This window comes from Pseudochaenichthys georgianus, chromosome 8, assembly GCF_902827115.2.
Source record: "Pseudochaenichthys georgianus chromosome 8, fPseGeo1.2, whole genome shotgun sequence".
Taxonomy (NCBI): Eukaryota; Metazoa; Chordata; class Actinopteri; order Perciformes; family Channichthyidae; genus Pseudochaenichthys; species Pseudochaenichthys georgianus.
This window is the reverse complement of record NC_047510.2, coordinates 18,326,984-18,340,404: the sequence shown is the minus strand read 5'-3', so window position 1 is coordinate 18,340,404 and position 13,421 is coordinate 18,326,984. Positions and strand designations below refer to the sequence as shown.

General features: G+C 42.3%; 1 long non-coding RNA gene across 1 annotated transcript; it reads right to left on the bottom strand.

The window, feature by feature from the left end:
- Nucleotides 1–5,813: 5,813 nt before the first annotated feature.
- On the bottom strand, nt 5,814–7,160 carry LOC139434323 (uncharacterized). The gene is made up of 2 exons (XR_011643681.1): nt 6,593–7,160; nt 5,814–6,372 (listed from the first exon to the last, which is right to left on the bottom strand). It is a non-coding gene; the product is annotated as an uncharacterized lncRNA (long non-coding RNA).
- Nucleotides 7,161–13,421: the final 6,261 nt, after the last annotated feature.

Below are 13,421 nucleotides of genomic sequence, written 5' to 3'. Positions count from 1 at the left end.
TATTGGATTCAGGGCATAACAGTTTTGGACATAATGACCATAGATTACATTACATTGCATTTAGCTGACGCTTTTATCCAAAGCGACTTACAATAAGTGCGTTCGACCAACAAAATACAAACTTGAAGAAAACAGAATCATATAAGTACATCAGGCTTTATAGAGCAAAAACATTTCAAGTGCTACTCAACTGGCTTTAGATAAGCCAGCCCTTTGTATATAAGTGCTTTGTTAATAGTTCTATCGCTCGAAGTGGAGTCGAAAGAGATGAGTTTTCAGTCTGCGCCGGAAGGTGTGTAAGCTATCTGCTGTCCTGATGTGAATGGGGAGCTCATTCCACCATTTTGGAGCCAGGATAGCAAACCCACGTGTTTTTGCTGATGAACATGTTTTATGTAAATACTATACCTTTTTTTGTATTACTATACGTTATGTATGTCCTACAGTACAGAGCAACTACATTCACGTCTGAGATACATTTAGAGATCATGTATAATTATGTTACTTTTAAATTAGGCAGTGCACCTTTCTCTGTAATACCAGGCTGGACTACGCATGACCTACTGACCAATAATCTGTATAGAATCATTATTTTTCTTCTTATTTCTATCTACCGGGTACCTATTCATTATTATGAAGATTATACAGGGTACAGTACAGTAGTTATGACCAAGGTCCTTGGAAATAAGACCACATCATATAAGTGATGCATCATTACCCAAGTGTGTCTCTAAAAGTAGTTCAATACCAACAGAAGTACACTTTTGCCATTTACACAATTGGTCTTAATTGTCACATTTAAAAAACAAAGGTCGTTTTTGCAATTATGAGCCATGACCTATTCTCTCAGTCGTTTATTTGTAACATGCAATCAAAAAATGATGCCTTTTATATTGCACAACAAATCTTTAAAATATTAAATATATAATATGATATTTCACATACATGCAAAATAACAACTTTATCCCAAATTTCACTGGTTTTGTATGTCATTTAGAGAAAGCGTATCAATCGTAATCGTATTTTTAAAAAGCTGATTTCACCCGAGCCGCTGCAAGGTATTCTGGGAAAGTAATCTCTCTAGAGGCTTCTCAATTCTTAAATTTCCCCTCCTCGACTCCCCTCCTCGAGACTTAGTCCCGCCCACAGGAGATGCGAGCGGAGGACCGAGGAGGGGAACCGAGGAGAGAGGAGGGGAAGCAGCAGACAATAGAGGCTTCTCAATACTCAAATTTCCCCTCCTCGACTCCCCTCCTCGACTCCCCTCCTCGAGACTTAGTCCCGCCCACAGGAGATGCGAGCGGAGGACCGAGGAGGGGAACCGGGGAAAGAGGAGGGGAAGCAGCAGACGTTTAAAGAAATGAGAACTCCTCTCCTCTGAGCGGTCATATTAAAGCGACGTCCGTTCATTATTACGTGGCAACAGCTGCATCAGCTGTCGAGTGTTTTGTCATATTTTATAATCTCTGTTAGATCAGCTGAACATTGTTCCCCCACATATTTACCTTGAATTCATTGAGAGTGCGGTATAATGAGACAATAACAGGCTACAGATGCGGACACACACACACAAATATATTTATATAAATATATGCAATTTAAAGTATGAGAGCACTCTCATAATAACGTAACACAATCAGAGACTGGATATATCCCCCCCCCCCCTCTCTCTCTGGTCGCTGAAATGGGGAATTGAAATTACGGGCCAAAAGTTGTATTTGCAAGTATTAAAAGTAAGCAGAGGACACCAAACCAACTGAGACCTGTCTGTCCGCCGCATCTGCGCACACACTGTACCACACACACACCTACACACTGTACAGGACATACCTACACACTGTACCACACACACACACACACACACACACACACACACACACACACACACACACACACACACACACACACACACACACACACACACACACACACACACACACACACACACACACACACACACACACACACACACACACACACACACACACACACACACACCTACACACTGTACCATACACACCTAAGCTCCTAAAGCATAATCAGGCTACAGCCGTTGTGTATTTTATTATGTGAAGCACTAAATGTTCTTAGAAAAATATCGACTCTTTGTTTGTATATATCTACTAAACTAAAGCAAATAAAGAGAGTAGGTCTGTTATACTGAGTGATATTTATTTTACACACTGCTCTGCTTTCTGCAGGACCTCACAGCTGTTCTCACTGTAAACATCGCGTTGCGATGAGAGCAGTTTCTAAAATAATATCCAGGGGATGCATGCAGAGCTGTCATTGGCTGAGATAAGTCCGGCCGTGTGTCACGCCTCCACCGTTCCCGGAAATGCATCCGCGGAGGAGCCGTGGAGGAACCATCAGTGTATCCTCGGTTATAGCTCCTCCAGAGAGCCTCCTCGACGCTCGATCCTCGGTCCTCGGTGTGCATTTAGAGAAATGAGACGTCCTTCAAAATGGCGCGCTGAAATTCATTTCCGGGTCACTACCGGAGGACCGAGGAGTCGAGGAGTCGAGGAGGGGAAATTTGAGTATTGAGAAGCCTCTGTTGAAAGAAATGAGAACTCCTCTCCTCTGAGCGGTCATATTAAAGCGACGTCCGTTCATTATTACGTGGCAACAGCTGCATCAGCTGTCGAGTGTTTTGTCATATTTTATAATCTCTGTTAGATCAGCTGAACATTGTTCCCCCACATATTTACTTTGAATTCATTGAGAGTGCGGTATAATGAGACAATAACAGGCTACAGATGCGGACACACACACACAAATATATTTATATAAATATATGCAATTTAAAGTATGAGAGCACTCATAATAACGTAACACAATCAGAGACTGGATATACCCCCCCCCTCTCTCTGGTCGCTGAAATGGGGAATTGAAATTACGGGCCAAAAGTTGTATTTGCAAGTAATAAAGTAAGCAGAGGACACCAAACTAACTGAGACCTGTCTGTCCACCGCATCTGCGCACTGTACAACACACACACTGTACAACACGCACCTACACACTGTACCACACACACCTACACACTGTACCACACACACCTACAGCTGCTAAAGCATAATCAGGCTACAGCCGTTGTGTATTTTATTATGTGAAGCACTAAATGGTCTTAGAAAAATATCGACTCTTTGTTTGTAGATATCTACGAAACTCAAGCAAATAAAGAGAATAATGTATGCCTGTTATACTGAGTGATATATATTTTACACACTGCTCTGCTTTCTGCACCTCACAGCTGTTATCACTGTAAACATCGCGTTGCGATGAGAGCAGGGCTGAAGTCGAATAGTCCATTTAGCTTAGGAACCTTCCTAAAGGAGTGAAATGACCCGGAAGTCCCTCAGCGGCAGCCATGATAAGTGCCGTTCGAATAGAGAGGCGAAGTCCCTCCCTTTCCGGGAGGCTCCATGGGACCCCGGAAGCGTAAAATTATACATTGAAGTCAATGGAGAGAGAAAGGTTATCTTTTGATCCCGTTTGAATTGTGCCACGAATGACACATATGATGTTTGTCAATTTAAAAGAATATTTTGCAAGTCAAAAAAATTAAAATGTGTCGTAAAACTGTGAAGTTACACATTTTTTTGTGTGAAACCGCTGAGTGAACTACAGGTCTCTTGGTCTCGCACAATACGCGTCACCATCACAAAGATGGCCGTCACGTTAGCAAATGTCACCTGTTTCTTTCAGAATGAGAATAAAAGTATAAAACGAGGTGACTACAAGACTGGACACGTTGAGAGCTGTACATACACGAAAGGGGAGTTATTCGGTTCTGTAAGAGCAGCGGGACCGGCTTTACAAGGTGTTGGTGATGGTGAGTAATATGAGTGCAATGTGTAACGTTAATGTCAGCTAGCTAACATTAGCTAACAAGGTACACTAACGTGTTTTGTTTCAGTAGTGTTCTCCTTTAGAACTTCGTGGTCTGTGCGTGCTGTGGATAACATTAGTGTTCACAAGAACAAGGTACACTCCCGTGTTTTGTTTTATTTGCTCTTCAGATTGAAGCGGCCAGTTTTATATCGACTATACTGTATGTGTGATTTCCTTTTACATCTCGTTGTGTCATTTGAGTTTATTTGCTGTGTGTAGATTCAAGGGTTTTGGTTATCTTGTCAATTTGTTTGGTTATCCAGGCACAGCTGTGCGTGACTCCCTCGGGTACACTGGTATGTGTTTTCCTAATGTAGAGAGCATTGATTAATTAATAAACTACACACTGAGTCTAGATCCTGACCAAATCCTTTTTTATTGTTGATCAAATGTTTTTCAAAAATGTATTCATACACATTTAGAAAAATACAATGTACAATCACAACCAGTACAACACACATTACAAAAAATACAGAAAAAACAAACAACAACAACAATCAGACAAGAGGACAAAACTATGGAAAAATAACCCCTCCCACCCCAGATCCGGACCATCCTTGTATTATTGCTCATTCAATCTATTATAGCATGCTAACAAACATGGTACTTTCTTTATTTGTACAGATCTGCATGGGAGATGATGGCGCGATGCAGAGTGCTGTCTGTGATTGTGCACGGGGGATGTACAAATGCAGCCACGCTGCAGCATTGGCAATATGTGCCATGTGGCAGATCAGCTCCACAGATGTTGAGTGCCAGTGGAGGAAGCCTGGCACTTCCAAAGTAGTCCAGCCGGTGTCTCAACTCTACCAACAGTGAGAGGAGACATACAACCCACTGGCCAGAGACATCGCCACTCAGGATGTAGACTGGTTCAGGTCTGCACTGAGGGGCGCACAGTGTGGCATGGCATGGCTTTTGTCACCTGAGCCAGAGCCGCGGCCTCAACATCAGGCCATTGTCACCGTGCCGGAGCTGGTGAAAGGGGTCGGGGGCTTGAGGCAATTCTTGCCTCAATGCGACTGAGCAGAGACCAGCAAGCTGCCATCCAGACAGCCACCGGAGGACAGCGGACAAAGTGGCAGTTACACAGGCGGGGCAGGTTGACAGCCAGCAAGTTTGGTTCTGTGCTGTGGTCGGGACTTTCATCCACTCCATGCACGTCCCTCATGAAGAGGGTGCTCGGGGGGTACAACTTGGACGGAGTCATGGCTGTCAACTGGGGGGTTTTAAACGAGGCCGAAGGCTTTTGTGCAGGCCTCTCAGGAGACAGTGTTCGAGTCTGGTCTCTTTGTGAGTGAGTCTGTGTTTTGGGAGCATCCCCCGATGGACTTGTGCAGCCATCTGCCCTGCTGGAGGTGAAGTGTCCACCATCATTATATAGGATATATATATATATATATTTGTATACATATCTGTAAATTGTATAATTTTATTTGATTTAAAAGTATTTTTGATCTCTGTCTATAAACACAAACTGAGTAAGATTGACAATAAAGTTGACTTTGAAAAATATATATATTCTTTATGAAAATAGTTGACTGTTGGAGAAATGAATCCAAATGAAACGTTGGACTGAACTACAACGCCTTTAAATCTCTACGGACTGTTCTTCAGTGGGATGGCAAGTTGCTATCTTTAAACATTTAGTAGTTTTTTCTCAGAACAGATTTGATTTTCTGAAGTTAATTTAACTTTGGCGACCATGTAAGGTCATTATTAAAAAGGTACAATCAATTTGTTTAGGGTTGAATAAAATAATGATAAACATTTCATTTGGATAATTTACTGACAGAATAAGAAACTCAATGATGCTCTACTCACCTGTTCCTTTTTATAAAGTGAAACAGTTGAAACGATAGATTTTAGTAAACTTAAAAACAACCTTCTCCAAAAGCTATCAAGGAATATACCGAATACTTGTTTTAGAACTTTATTACATATTTTTATATAAATAGTTTGAGTGATCCATAATTGACAGAAGCTTGTGTTTACACTGACCTGTTACTCATATATTAATGTCTTTGTAACTTCTTTAAACCACTACCTCACTCATTTCTTTCATTCATCACGGTTCAGTAAACTAAGTGATACATGAACCGGTTTAATCATTATAATAACGTAGGATTGCAACTCTTTGAAACTGTAGGTGGCTCTTAAAAGAGCCGTTGTGTTTGGGTGTGCTGGTCTCAGGTCAGTCTAAGCCCTCTCTCGCGGATGCAGCGGGCCAGCTGGATGTCCTTGGGCATGATGTTGACCCTCTTTGCTTGGTTCATCTTACTGGGGGGCAGCTACATGGATGTCGGTGCAGTCCACAGTCAGTGTGCAGTTGAAGGCAGAATGGATTTATTATTGACTCCGAATGAAGCACAACTTCATGTCATACAATACATTGACTTTATTTGTAATTGTGTGAAAACATATGAGCATTGATTAGCAAGCAGGACCCTCAGGAACAGAGCACGGTGATGGATGGAGCTGGGAAGAGAGAAGAATAAAGAAAACATATCAACTTCATTTTCGGATATTAAAAATTCAATTTCAAAACAAGTTGCCGCTCCTACAGTTTCCTCGTGTGTAAAGATGATTTCACTTGACCTATGCACAATATCACACTCAATACATGTGTGTCTCTGGGGGGTGCATTGTGCCTTTGATGTATATAAATAATATACCATAACCAAATACTATTACGTACAGTGGAAATCAGGTTGCCAGAGCAGGTCAGTCCAGTGTGCATGTTCCTCAGGGTCTCAGCAGTTACAGGTGAGGGAAAGGAAATAAAAGAGAAAAAGGTCAGTAACAACACTTTAAAGTAACAACACTTTGAATAATTATCTCTTTTAATAATGTTCTCTCAGTAATCACTCAACTACTGTCTTTCCAACAACCAGATTGACTCACTATCATCACAATGAAACACGTCCAGAAGAATGGACCACAGATGGAAATTAGCTATTAGCTATAATCTGGCATATTGCATCTCTTCTCTTTGCTGATATTAATGTTTTTGTATGCATGGTCCTTCTATAAATAAATACATGTCATGCAAAGCTGCCTGCCTGCCTTCCTTCCTTCGACTCTCCCTGAACTGCCTGATCTTTTAATGTTCAATGTTAACCATTTGAGCAGATAGCATTAAGTAGAAAAGATCGCAGATGCTAATCTGCCGTTAGCCTACCTCCCGCCCCCTTAGCACCTGGCGATAGGCTCCTCTTCAAATGTTTCACAAAATACTTAACATCATGACTACTCTTACTGTTTAACATTTGGGTTCAGCTTCATGTTAAGGCTAATACAAATGACAAGGCTAAGTAATGTGATGCTAACTAACGTGCTCGCTACTAGCTATGTAGCTAGCTTGACTGTGTTCCATGCACAACATGTGTATTACCTGAGATCTCTGATCCAGCGACTCCTGGTCCTTTCATCAGACGGGAAGCGATAGAACGAGCTATGATCTATAAGTATGATCACTTATGTGATTACAACCTGGTACAAAGCACACAGGCATCTTGTAAAAGTGAACTTATTTTTAGCAATCTCTTATTTATTGGAGGGAATAATCAGTTATGAGATCTTCTTCTTCGCTTTAATTACGAGTCGCAACCACTTGGAGCATTATCGCCTGTGACATCACTTACGCGAGCCAGAATGGGATTTGGGATTTGTAGTCTTTGTAGTCGCGTATTTTTCATAGTCTTATATTTCAACAGTTTTACGACAAAATGTGACTTTTTTGACATGGAACTTATTGTTTAAGATTGACAAACATCATATGTGTAGTTCGTGGCACAATTCAAACGGGATCAAAAGATACGTTTTCTCTCTCCATTGAATTCAATGTTAATTTTTCGCTTCCGGGGTCCCATGGGCCGGAAGTAGATGGGCGTGACTTCGCCTCTCTATTCTCTAGAATGATGAGAATGATAGGAAAGGAGGTTTCAAACTTCGGCTGAAGTCGAATAGTCCATTTAGCTTAGGAACCTTCCTAAAGGAGTGAAATGACCCGGAAGTCCCTCAGTGGCAGCCATGATAAGTGCCGTTCGAATTCTCTAGAATGATGAGAATGATAGGAAAGGAGGTTTCAAACTTCCTTTATAACCTCCTTTAGCTTAGGAACCACTGGACCTCCCTAACCGACAGGAGAAGCGAAAATGCTGCCCCACAATGCCTTGCAGCCGCAGCATTTGCCGTCACTCAACAGTCGGCCGTTCACGGAAAAAAACGATTATGACGGAGAAATGATATCATGAAAGTTACGGTGCTTATTAAGCATTTTAAAACATAGGTGGTAAGTTGCCAAAGTGCTTTGTTTTGAACGTTCATCAGTATTATAATCAAAGAGAGAAATATGAACGTTAGTTTTTACTGAAATGATCAAATAAAGTCAACATTTCAGTCTTTACTGAGCTGTGTGGGGTTTGTTCAACTTTTAAAAGATGTTTGAATGGTGATATACACAGTGATAGATGTTAAGGACTAACGTTTATAATAAATACATCTGTATTGATTTTAAGATCTTTAGTTCATACAATCATACGTATTGGGATCATTTGTATTAATGTGGACCGGAGGGAGAGGGTGACGAGCATACGTTTCACTTTCCTTTTTTATTTCAATTCCAACTTTGGTCATGAAGAATATGTTTCTCTGTTGTCCACGTTCATAAAGCAAAGCAGCAGCATCAGAGCACGGTGCAGAGTCTCTAGATGAGTCCCTCGTTCTTATTAAACATCCATGTTGTAGTCCGCTGTATAGAAAACTGGTTTCCATAGTTTCCCCACAGCAGCAGACGCACACAATGACGTCCGCTGGCGCATCATAAACACGTCGGATAGTGAAAGTGCATTCGGATTCTCTAAAGTACCGCAGTCTCTTCTCCTAAGTCCTTTTGAATTCTCCTATCCACTATCCCTTAACCCCGTGACGTTTCACTCAGAGGTCAAGGAATAGACGATAGGGTTAGAACTTAGGAGCTGGTTTTTAAACTATCCGACTGCAGCCTTCCTTTATAACCTCCTTTAGCTTAGGAACCACTGGACCTCCCTAACCGACAGGAGAAGCGAAAATGCTGCCCCACAATGCCTTGCAGCCGCAGCATTTGCCGTCACTCAACAGTCGGCCGTTCACGGAAACAACCGATTATGACCGAGAAATTATATCATGAAAGTTACGGTGCTTATTAAGCATTTTAAAACATAGGTGGTAAGTTGCCAAAGTGCTTTGTTTTGAACGTTCATCAGTATTATAATCAAAAAGAGAAATATGAACGTTAGTTTTCACTGAAATTATCAAATAAAGTCAACATTTCAGTCTTTACTGAGCTGTGTGGGGTTTGTTCAACTTTTAAAAGATGTTTGAATGGTGATATACACAGTGATAGATGTTAAGGACTAACGTTTATAATAAATACATTTGTATTGATTTTAAGATCTTTAGTTCATACAATCATACGTAGGCCTATTGGGATCATTTGTATTAATGTGGACCGGAGGGAGAGGGGGACGAGCAGAAGTTTCACTTTCCTTTTGTATTTCAATTCCAACTTTGGTCCTGAAGAATATGTTTCTCTGTTGTCCACGTTCATAAAACAAAGCAGCAGCATCAGAGCACGGTGCAGAGTCTCTAGATGAGTTCACAGTAGTCCCTCGTTCTTATTAAACATCCATGTTGTAGTCCGCTGTATAGAAAACTGTGGTTTCCATGGTTTCCCCACAGCAGCAGACGCACACAATGACGTCCGCTGGCGCATCATAAACACGTCAGATAGTGAAAGTGCATTCGGATTTTCTAAAGTACCGCAGTCTCTTCTCCTAAGTCCTTTTGAATTCTCCTATCCACTATCCCTTAACCCCGTGACGTTTCACTCAGAGGTCAAGGAATAGACGATAGGGTTAGAATTTAGGAGCTGATTTTTAAACTATCCGACTGCAGCCCAGGTTCTAAAATAATATCCAGGGGATGCATGCAGAGCTGTCATTGGCTGAGATAAGTCCGGCCGTGCGTCACGCCTCCACCGTTCCCGGAAATGCATCCGCGGAGGAGCCGTGGAGGAACCATAAGAGGCTTCTCAATACTCAAATTTCCCCTCCTCGACTCCTCGACTCCTCGGTCCTCCGGTAGTGACCCGGAAATGAATTTCAGCGCGCCATTTTGAAGGACGTCTCATTTCTCTAAATGCACACCGAGGACCGAGGATCGAGCGTCGAGGAGGCTCTCTGGAGGAGCTATAACCGAGGATACACTGATGGTTCCTCCACGGCTCCTCCGCGGATGCATTTCCGGGAACGGTGGAGGCGTGACGCACGGCCGGACTTATCTCAGCCAATGACAGCTCTGCATGCATCCCCTGGATATTATTTTAGAAACTGCTCTCATCGCAACGCGATGTTTACAGTGAGAACAGCTGTGAGGTCCTGCAGAAAGCAGAGCAGTGTGTAAAATATATATCACTCAGTATAACAGGCCTACTCTCTTTATTTGCTTTAGTTTAGTAGATATCTACAAACAAAGAGTCGATATTTTTCTAAAACCATTTAGTGCTTCACATAATAAAATACACAACGGCTGTAGCCTGATTATGCTTTAGGAGCTGTAGGTGCAGGGCCGGCCCTCGGCATAGGCAGTATAGGCGAATGCTAAGGGCGCATCAACCCATAGGGGGCGCCGAAAATTGAAAAAAAAAAGTTAGAAATTAAAAATATATTTTTTTTTTATTTCATAACAACACAATTTCCCGATTTTGGATCAACAAAGTACATCTTATTATCTTATACTAACAGAACTACGCCTATATTGCGTACAGCGCCCATAAACTATGGCACACCCCCCCTCAAAATAAAGTTGAATTGCCCCAGTCCAAGGTTTATGTGAAATTGTTCTTTTTTTGAAATAATGGTTTTAGTGTGCAATTATAGGTTTTAATTTTGTATTTGTATTCATTTAAAATAAATCAAACTCCCAAAAAACGTACACAGTTTCTGTGTGCTTTTATTAACATTGGAATTTACTGTGTAAGCGGCCGCGGGGGGGAGAGCTTTAGAGAGCTCTCTCCTGAAAGACTGAGAGGCTCTGATAACCTCAGCTCATTGAGGTAAAGGCACACCTTTATATGATCATTATAGTTATAAAAAATAAGAGAATAGGTGAAAAACAGGTATAAAATACTGACAGTACAAAAAAGTTGTTATTAATAAACAAGAATACAGTTTGAAAGGGGAGTGATTTGTAAAATATCCATAAAGGAAAAGAAAATCTGCTTACAGTTCTGTTTCATATGGGTGTTGAGAGATGTATCCATAGATCTCCTAATGTTGCTCTCAAAGTGCACCAGATTGATGCTTTTAACTTCAATATTAAAAAAAAAGGTCTTCCCGGGGGTGCATGCCCCCGGACCCCCCTAGAGGAGGTGAGGTCCCCCCCCCACTTAAATCATGTTCAAATGGATAGGAAACTAAATACAGTTGCACACATCTTGTGTCAATATCTTTGTTGTTGTGGTCATGCCACAACCATGCACGTGCGAATCATAGTGAGTGTCTGCATTTTGGGGGGGGGGCGCCAGCTAAAATCTTGCCTAGGGCGGCAAATTGGTCAGGGCCGGCCCTGTGTAGGTGTGTGTGGTACAGTGTGTAGGTGTGTGTGTGGTAGGTTACAGTGTGTAGGTGCGTGTTGTACAGTGTGTCGGTGTGTGTTGTACAGTGCGCAGATGCGGCGGACAGACAGGTCTCAGTTGGTTTGGTGTCCTCTGCTTACTTTTAATACTTGCAAATACAACTTTTGGCCTGTAATTTCAATTCCCCATTTCAGCGACCAGAGAGAGGGGGGGGGGGATATATCCAGTCTCTGATTGTGTTACGTTATTATGAGAGTGCTCTCATACTTTAAATTGCATATATTTATATAAATATATGTGTGTGTGTGTGTGTGTGTGTGTCCGCATCTGTTGCCTGGTATTGCCTCATTATACCGCACTCTCAATGAATTCAAAGTAAATATGTGGGGGAACAATGTTCAGCTGATCTAACAGAGATTATAAAATATGACAAAATACTCCAGCTGATGCAGCTGTTGCCACGTAATAATGAACGGACGTCGCTTTAATATGACCGCTCAGAGGAGAGGAGTTCTCATTCCTTTAAACGTCTGCTGCTTCCCCTCCTCTCTCCTCGGTTCCCCTCCTCGGTCCTCCGCTCGCATCTCCTGTGGGCGGGTCTAAGTATCGAGGAGGGGAGTCGAGGAGGGGAAATTTGAGTATTGAGAAGCCTCTATAGAGGCTTCTCAATACTAAAATTTCCCCTCCTCGACTCCTCGGTCCTCCGGTAGTGACCCGGAAATGAATTTCAGCGCGCCATTTTGAAGGACGTCTCATTTCTCTAAATGCACACCGAGGACCGAGGATCGAGCATCGAGGAGGCTCTCTGGAGGAGCTATAACCGAGGATACACTGATGGTTCCTCCACGGCTCCTCCGCGGATGCATTTCCGGGAACGGTGGAGGCGTGACGCACGGCCGGACTTATCTCAGCCAATGACAGCTCTGCATGCATCCCCTGGATATTATTTGAGAACCTGCTCTCATCGCAACGCGATGTTTACAGTGAGAACAGCTGTGAGGTCCTGCAGAAAGCAGAGCAGTGTGTAAAATATATATCACTCAGTATAACAGACCTACTCTCTTTATTTGCTTTAGTTTAGTAGATATCTACAAAGAGTCCATATTTTTCTAAAACCATTTAGTGCTTCACATAATAAAATACACAACAGCTGTAGCCTGATTATGCTTTAGCAGCTGTAGGTGTGTGTGGTACAGTATGTAGGTGTGTGTTGTACAGTGTGTAGGTGTGTGTTGTACACAGAGATGGGGTCGTTACTAAAAAAAAGTAATATATTACATATTACTTTAAAAAAAAGTAATATATTACACTACTTCGTTACTATCTACATAAAGTAATTCGTTACTTTACTCGTTACTTTACTCGTTACTTTACTCGCAGGGCTGGCCCGCCCCTCCCTACAGGCAGATCACGCAGACTGCTAAAGTTTCAAATGTTCTCTTTAGTTCAGTTTCCATTGTCGCATAAGACTGATCCAGATAGCTCCTGAATGTTTTCCTATCTGACCGTGGCTGTTCTCTGTCTCCTGCTATCTGACCGTGGCTGTCCTCTGTCTCCTGCTATCTGACCGTGGCTGTCCTCTGTCTCCTGCTATCTGACCGTGGCTGTCCTCTGTCTCCTGCTATCTGTATATTTTGCGCAGTCTATCTCTGCTCACGCTGTTGCGTCAGCGTGTTCTCCTGCGTGTTGGCCATGTGTTGCACTGGAGCCAGACTTCAGCCGAGCACGTACGAACTGCGCATGCGTGAGTGGCAATAACTCTCCTTACCAGCAGGCAGCGGTAGTGTGTATTCGTCATTCAAAACAAGCAACAACCGGAAAACAGAGAAGAAGAACTACGTGTGTGTGTGTGATATAAATAAACAACAGCTATGTGCGTTAGCTTCACCTAGCATGTGTTCTTTGCAGG